Raw genomic sequence first — 8,360 nt, 5'->3', positions numbered from 1 at the left:
CTGGCCGGGCCTCTGAAGGGGAGGGTATAAATAAAAGGGGAGGCACAGCCAAAACTCTTCAGAGTTTCCGAAGGGGCTGGAGAAGGGCCTGTGCCGAGGCCTGCTGCCGCCACGCCTCTGCGGGATTCGCCCTTTACCCGGACCCAAGGGAGGATCCGCGGCCGCTGCCCCGCTGTCCCTGCCGGATGCGAGACGACCCCGCCCCAACGGCCGCCAACGGCCGCGCGCGGAGGCGGCGCCCCCTGTCGGCCGTGGGGCCGTGGCCGTGAGGCGCCCGGGCGACGCAGCGTAGGCCCACTGCCCCGGGAAGCGAGGCCCGGGCGGCTCCGCGACTGAGGAAAAAAATTTACCCGTCTTGGCGGGCGGAAAACGAAAAGCACAGAAGGCCCCAGCGAGGATCGAACTCGCGACCCCTGGTTTACAAGACCAGTGCTCTAACCACTGAGCTATGGAGCCACCTATCATTTCCACCCCTGCCGACAGGTGCTGTGCGCTTCGGCGCCCGCCCGCGGGGCGCCCGCTGCGCCCCTCTCCGCGCCCCCGGCGAGCACCTGCGGGCCTCGCGGGTGCCGCCGGGGCGCCTGGGCGGGCGCTGCGTGGCGGCAGCCACCCGCGAGGCCTCGGGGAGGCTGGAGCCGGCTCCCGGCATGGCCCCAGCGGCTGCCGGCCGCCACCGCCCGCCAACGGCTTGGTGCTGCTCCTGGGCCGGGCCGGGGCCTGCTGCTGTCGCTCTCGGCTCGGGGACTCCGCCGCCCTCTGCCTGGGTTATTTCACGCAAAGCCGGTTTTCCTCGCAGGGAGGGAACTCTTGCCGGCGCAGGTGGCCGCCTAGGCCCCGCCTCTGTAACTGCCCGCGGCTCTTCTACACCTGCAACGCATCTAGCCCGGAGCCAGGGAAATGGCAGGCCGCATGGGGCCTGCTTCTTGTCTCAGGGCTCTCTGAGGGCGTTTTGTCCTTCTGATCCCCCTACTCCGAGTCCYATCCTTTGCGTTTTCCCTGGATCTGTTCCCTCCCCCTGGAAAAGTGACCTGTGACTGTGGTGAATGCTGGTCCCAGCAAGCTCACCCTCAGGGTATCCCCCCGGGGCAGCCAGGTTAGTCCTGCCCAGTTTGTTAATGGGGTATGGTGCCTGCAAGTATGCTGACTGCAAACTCAGGATGAAGTAGACTTGTGTATAATTAAATATGCTGTTGTAATGGACAACGTTTCAATGACAAATTAAGCCTTGCAAAAGGATTACCTCAAGGATTGCTACAATATTCTTCAGTCCTTAAACCATCTAGTTTTGTAATCCATGCTGTGAAAAAGCTAGTAGGTGTTCCTCACAGTGGGAGCTGATTCTACATTTTGGGATATAGAGCTGCACAACATACAATTTTTTGCAAAGTGAAAACTCTTAAAAAAAAGTTTAGAGATTATAATCAACTTGGTGTTGTAAATCTTCTCAGCTTTTGTGAAACCTGATGGTATGGAAAAACTGTGGTTTAATTTTCTTTCAAATAAACCACAAAACTAGGTTGATTAGGATATGAACTCTACTGCGAGATAAATAGGCATTGTGTAGCCTTAATTTTTCTTCTCAATTTCACAGAATAATGAAGTTTGAAGCTGCTGAAGATTTTCTCTTCCTTGCATAAGAAAGCCAGTCTTTCACATTCAGCTCTCATCCATGAAAGTTTGGATAGAAGTGAAAAGGTAAGCTGTGAAGAGGAAGTTGAGAGACCCTGCTCTGGAACAATACCCTGYGCTGGGCTCTCTCAATAAATTTGATTCCTGTTGAACACTGGAAGCACATTTTAGAAAAGCAGACGTGACTTGCTAGGTGCCAGGCTTAAACAGAATGTGATAAAAAATAAAGCTCCTTGAAATGAGAATGGACAGAAAGAGCYGCATTAAGGAATTAAAGACCTTTTTTCCATTCCACACTCCACAATCATGAATTAGGTCAATCATGAACTAGGTCYTTTTTTTTTTTTTTCTCTCTCCTTACACCTTTGCTTTAAATGGATATGATCTCTGTAGACAAACAAAACCAGTTCTGGTGAACTCAGTCTTTTTGTTTATATAAGACAGTATAATTACTTTAAAATACCTGCTTCTGACTGCTGGTGTGGCAGCTGATAAATTCATTAAGTTTCACATTTCTCTGATAGTTTTTTTCCCTTCCCTTTGAGGATGGTGATTCTTTAGAGATGGTGAAGCTCTTTTGAAAAGGGCTAAAATGTCAGTGGTTACAGGCTATGCCTTGGGAAACTGAAATATAAACATAGCTTGTTTTATAACTTTCCTTTTAAACTAGATAGGAGCAGAACTGTCCTATATCTTTCCTAGAGTAAGACAAACCTACTTTAACCAGTCTAGCAGTGCTGAGCAGCAGGGTGAACCTCAGAATCAAGCTGTCTGTGGTAGTATGGCTACTTGTCACCTTCATCTTCTCACTTAGTTGCAAATTCTGTAACTCTGCTGTAATTGCCCTGCTTCCAGATTCCTTTTACTGTCTCCTTAGCGCTTACTGTGAGGTGGCTTCAAATTCTGTGTAGCAGACAGTGAGAGTCTGTCAGACATGCTGCGTGGGATTCAAGATATGATGTAGATATCATCCTATCAGTAAGTCTTCTAGTTTCCCTTTATAATGGAAATTAAGGAAATGACATGCTTCTAGGATGCAGTTCATCTCATCTGAAGGTAGACCTCTAAAATAGCTTGGCTGAATCATGATCTAGGAATGCTTGTTTCTCAGCTGACTGTACAGAGAGTCTATGCTGAAAACGTCATCAGTTAAGTGGGACAGATCTCACTGGTCATGACAGATTTTTTACCAGCAGAATTCTGCTCGTGGCCCACATAATCAGACAGATATTCCTCGTGAGATGTGGCTGGGGATGGACACAGCAGTTGTTTTAACAGGCACAGCAGCACTACACAGCTCCTGTCTGCAAGCTACTAATGCTCTTAACCAGTCCATCCTCTCAGGCCATGTTTGCACGGGAATAAGCTTTAGTGTATATTAGGACCTTTCTGATTTAATGTTTGAAATAGCTGGAAAATTCTCATGGATAAAATGTTACAATAAGTTTTAGTATTTACATTATTTTCTATGTACTCACTGAGACCCATTAGGACTAGGCCAAGAGAGTTTTTAGAGAGATAGCAAGATAAAATCTATGTCCAAAAAAAAAAGATTTTAGTTGTATTCTGCAACTAAATACAAAGATTTAGAAATTTAAGCGTTTAGGGCAATAATACACCTGTCTTCTCTTCAGGCTGACGTTATTACTGTTGAAAGCCAGTAGGTGGAACCTAAGTACGGTGTAAAAGGAAAGGGATAMTACGGGTCCCTTAACAGACTTCAAATGCTAAAAAGGGTGTGTGTGGTTTTTTTAGCTCACAGTTTTTTWAAAAAAAATCTGTAGAACAAATTACCTTTAAAGATGTGCCCCAGACATGAAAAGATCTACCTCTGTATATGCTCGATAAAGTTTCTGCTGATTGGAGTAGGATTAAACTTATGTTGTGTGTTCCCCTTGTAATATCAGGGCTTACCCAAGCATTCTRTCTTTTCATCTGGTTCAGTGAATTAGTGCTGATTAAAAGTGGAGGGCTAATGACAGCTGTTTAGTGAAAAGCATGGTGAAAGCAAGCAGGCAGGCCCTTTGCAAACTGCCCAGCTGACATAACACATTTGGCTTTCTCTTTCATATAGAAGAATTCTGTAACAGAGTCACTCCCAAGGTAAAAAGGAATACTTAGTTATTGGAAGGAGCATACAGAAAAGTTTTCCCCTTCCTGAGGACAGCTATTAAGAAGGAGCAGGATATGAAAGATATATCCTAGACTTTCTCTACTCCAAGGAAAATAAGATGTTTAGTGTAATGTCAGATGCAGTCTTGCCTTCAGTCTGGACCAAGGCTGGTATTAAAAAATAAATTAGTTGTTCCTGATTAGCTCTCTGCATGTTCTTACAAGCCCTCAGAGCAAATGTGTTTAACTGCGTGTAAAGCTGATGTCAGTAGCAGATGTCAACCATGTTACTGTGAATTTACATCCATCTCATTGCTAAGAGCAGTGTGCTGATCTCATGCGTATTCCATATGATCTTGTTGCCATATCTTATATTCAAATGCTAACAGGAGAAGCAAATCAAAGGAATGACTCTTCATACAGCTGGCTCCTGAATTATCCCTGGAAATTCTGTTGTACTACAGTAGTTTTTTTTCTAAACTTCTTTGCCTGGCTGTCCATCAGCTCCCTGCTGAATTTGGTTTTACTGCTATTTTGCAGGATTCATCCCTTTGTTCCACCAACCAACTTTGGGCTGCAGTGGTATGAAATAAATAGCAGTGGCAGTTTTCTCTGCAAATGTGGTGTGCCTCATAACAAGTTGTCATGGCTTGCCTACCTTTGTCCTTTTCACAGCTGATTCTCTGTGTCCTGAGGGCAGTCTAGTACCCCATGGTTTATCTCAGCAGACATACAGATCAGCAAAACTGGCATGCTTGCCTTTCTTTGTCAACATCTGTGAGAAAGGACTTGTAGCATAGCTCTTGTCCTTTTATGAAGCTGGATGTTCTGAAGGTTTTAGTTGTGTTTGACATATCCAGAAATATTATTTCATTTCTTAAAAGAACCCTGTAGTAACCTAAAGGTGTCTGTATGTTTGATATATTCATTTTAACTGTCAAGTTCTGGCGGACAATTTTGTCTTGTACAAACACAATGTGTTTTGAGTAAAAGGCTATCAGTTTGGGTGGACTTTGGAGCTGGTCCTTGGGGTATTTTGAGCATTGAAAGATCTCAAAATGTGGTTGTCTTGGCTTCTCTTCTGCATGTGAAATTTTCAGGTCCTGTTTGATCAAGAACTGCCTGAGGAAATGTCCTATTGTTCTGTGGTTTTGACCCAATCAGTCYTTTTAAAAAGACAGTGTTCTTTAAATTACACAGGAGTGATCCATTTGTCCTTGACACGTGGAGGACAACACAAAACTGTGAGCTAGAATTAGATAAAAATCAGTAAAAATAAACTTCCATGTTTTTTTCACTAACAGTTGCTGTTTGCTACAGGGTCTGGATAATGTACCACAAAGGCTATGTACAGGTTTGAGCTTGTGCACTGCTTGCACCCCAGCATGAGATCATGGTGTGCACCCTTCCCCTTCTCTGATACCTTGTTTTCCACAGGAAGGAAGTTTGGCTATCAGTGAAAATTTGTGTGGATTTTGTTTCCTTGGGATGTAGTTACAGGGCCAAATATGAGCCAGGTCTCATATTTGAGATACCTGGAACCAGTGCATAAATTCAAGGGATTTTGAGAACTGTGGTCTGGGTATCACAGTAGCCCATATCCTCTTCTTTGCTTTTATTTTTTCATGATTTAAATAACTTCAGCCTGAGATTCATTTCATGCAGGAATTCCTCACCTACTGATTTGTGGTACTTTGTTATTTGAATGCTGACACTTTCGTTTTCAACCCAAAACAATAATGAAACTGAGAACAGGGCTGTCAGGTGAGGACATTCATATCTCCAACAGCTGTGGTCAATGAGCCAAGCTTGTGCAAACCCAGTGCTTAATCAGCTGGGGGGAATCTGCACATCTTGTTTGCCTGAGTCTGCTACCTAAAGGATTTTCTATTAGCTAAAAGTTTGAATGAATCATTGGGTTGCCTGGTGTTATAAGCATGTGTTGACATCCCACCTGCTGTAATTAAAGACAGGGATGTGCTATTAAAAAAAAAAAGACAGCAGTGCACTGCTGGATTAAGGATAATCTTTTTTTCCCCCCCCAATTTTGTTAATATTCAAATTATATAGCTTGACTTATCTCTGTTTGTCTTAATGGCAAGACCATTAGCTGTGATGGGCATGTTTAGCTCTGGAGACACTTCTTCAGTTCTTCATGATCACAGGACAACAATGTTATGGAAAATAGTTTTGTCAGCAATGTAGGAACAGAGCCTGTCAAAGTGAAGTATGGAGGGCGAAGGCAATCTGCCAGAAGGAACTGTTCAATAGTGAGGACTGTCAGCTTGGGGCACAGGTGAACGAAGTTCAATTTACTGCAGTTCTGCAGACCTCAGGTGAGTCCTTAGGTTGGTCAGACATCTGTCTCTGCCTAAATTCCTTACCTGCAAAATAGGGATAATAGTATATCCTCAATCTCAAGGAGATGAGATACATTCAAAGAGAATTATGAGCTGCTTGAGTATTGCAGTACTGGGGCCATAGTCTGATAGATGGAAGTATGGAAGTTGCAGTGTACATGCACTGTGCAGTTATTGTATGTTAATGAAAGTTTCTGCCACTGATAAACTCAACAAATTAACTCATTTAATCTATTGGGGAGAAGGCAGTTAAACTAGCTATATCTATTGGCATATCTGAGAACTTTAAAACTGGACTTAAGCTTAATATCATTAGATAGCTCTGAGTTCCCATGGAAAGAAAATACCTTTCCTGACATATAAAAAGCAGGTTAAATCTTCCAGATCATGATTCTCTCTGTTTATGTCTCCTTTCTAAAAGGAAACCTGTTTATGAAGTCTGATTCCCAGTGTTGGTAAGATGCTAAGTTACTTAGAATAATAGTGTTCTTGTAGCTTTGATGGCCCAAGGATGTGAGGCAAATAGTTTGTCTAGATCCACTGATATAGCTAGAACAAAATAGGTCCTATAGAAGGCCAAAAACTTTTTTGTTTTTTTTGCCTATGTCATTTGGTCTTATATAAGCCATATATATCTTTCCATATATATGTGTGTGTGTGTCTGAGACATATATATGTCATATATATCTTATATCTTTATACTCTGAGCTATTAAGAATAATGAAAATGTTTAACCTTAAAACTTTTTTTAATTCAATGGGGAATATTCTGATGATATTTTTAATTGCTTCTTTCCTATTGAGAGTTGAAAATCAAAATGAATCAGAGCTCCCATTTTTGTGCTGCCTTCCAAATACTTTACTACTGCTGCAAATACAGCAGTCTGGGTAAAAGCATAAGCAGTGGACAACTAAAGATTGGGGCCTGATCTGCTTGTTCGCAACAGAGAAATCCACAGACTTTGGATTTTGGATCAGGGCAATTTGCTTTCATTTGAAMTGATTCCAGAATATGTGTGGGAACTTAACTAGGACTAGAGGATGACGCATTATATAATCCAGTTCTCATGACAGTCTCTTGGGAGACATGACTCTTACGTGGAAATGATCTGCAGATTTCAGTTTGTCTCGACATGGCTAACACATTTGTTTGTGTCTTGGCTGAAAAATAGTTTAAACAGTGAAAGCAAACAGGTGGCAGATAACTCTGTGTGTGTGTGAGAAGGTCCAAAATTGAACTTTTGAACTTTCAAGCAGAAGCCTGTTACTTGCTAACTACAACCAGTACAGGCTGGGTATAAATTTTGATAATACCTGGACTAAAAAGAAGTGGCAAGTCTCAAATCCTCCAGTTAAAGTCCTGAATCCTCCAATTAATAAAGAAGATATGAGACACAGCCACCAATTAGAAGGCTGATCATGTGTTGTGCTTTTGCACTCTAGACTTTAGGTTGGGAAAACCAGAGGCTTGGGGTATTGGAAGGAAGAGGAGGCCCAAAAGAAGKCTTTCTTAAAAGAAGTGATTTTGGAAAAAAGAAGGGGGCCTGGAAAGAAGATGGTGAAGAGCCCAACTGGAGGAAAGATCCTGGAAGTGGAGGAAGATTGTGGAGGTGAGAGAACTGCATAGAGATGAATTCTGGGGTAATACATGAGCATGAACTGACACAACTTTCTGCCCGACTTTTCTGGACCAGCAGCGATCTCTTTGCCAGGAAGGGAAGCTGAGACACAGTGAATGTAGTGCAGTGTGGGGAGCAAGTGATTTTGTGAGATAATCAAGTAGGGKAAGAGCTCTAATCTCGCTGGTTCTTAAATAAACCCCAGTATCTAGATCCACTATGTGTTGCCATCTACTCTGTTCCACCCATGACACTCTGCTGTACTACATCTGTAGTGGGAAAGATGTGGTCCACTCTCACGGAATGAGAAGTAATTCTGTTTATTGAACATGAGAAATGTCATTCTGTATTGGCATCTTTTCTTGTCATTGCAATGTTTTTAAGAAATAAATCAATACAGTTAATTTTAGTGCCTGGGCAATATGATTGACAGTTCACAGGGGAACAAGCCTCTGGTTTTCAATTAGTTACCATATAGGACAGCTTTGATACAGGCATTCCCATACTATAATTATGTCTCAGTGATAGCCTGRCAAACTTTGTGGAGTTTGCTTTCTGTTAGGACTGTTAACAAGATGTTACCTGGAGCAAACAGTGGTCCTTGTAATGTAGGCCTTTCTTCTCGGATTGAGACAAGACAC

The 8,360-nt window shown here is 43.0% G+C and overlaps 1 long non-coding RNA gene and 1 other non-coding gene across 2 annotated transcripts; one reads left to right on the top strand and one right to left on the bottom strand.

Moving 5' to 3' along the window:
• Positions 1-383: 383 nt before the first annotated feature.
• TRNAT-UGU lies at positions 384-456 on the bottom strand. Its single transcript has one exon. It is a non-coding gene; the product is annotated as a tRNA-Thr (tRNA).
• Positions 457-1,602: 1,146 nt separating this feature from the next.
• LOC112961087 lies at positions 1,603-8,128 on the top strand. The gene is made up of 3 exons (XR_003251931.1): positions 1,603-1,695; positions 5,844-6,077; positions 7,544-8,128. It is a non-coding gene; the product is annotated as an uncharacterized LOC112961087 (long non-coding RNA).
• Positions 8,129-8,360: the final 232 nt, after the last annotated feature.

This window comes from Apteryx rowi, unplaced genomic scaffold (genome assembly GCF_003343035.1).
Source record: "Apteryx rowi isolate R43461 unplaced genomic scaffold, aptRow1 scaffold_128, whole genome shotgun sequence".
Classification (NCBI taxonomy): domain Eukaryota; kingdom Metazoa; phylum Chordata; class Aves; order Apterygiformes; family Apterygidae; genus Apteryx; species Apteryx rowi.
The sequence above is the reverse complement of the archived record's forward strand: the minus strand, read 5'-3'. Positions and strand labels throughout refer to the sequence as shown.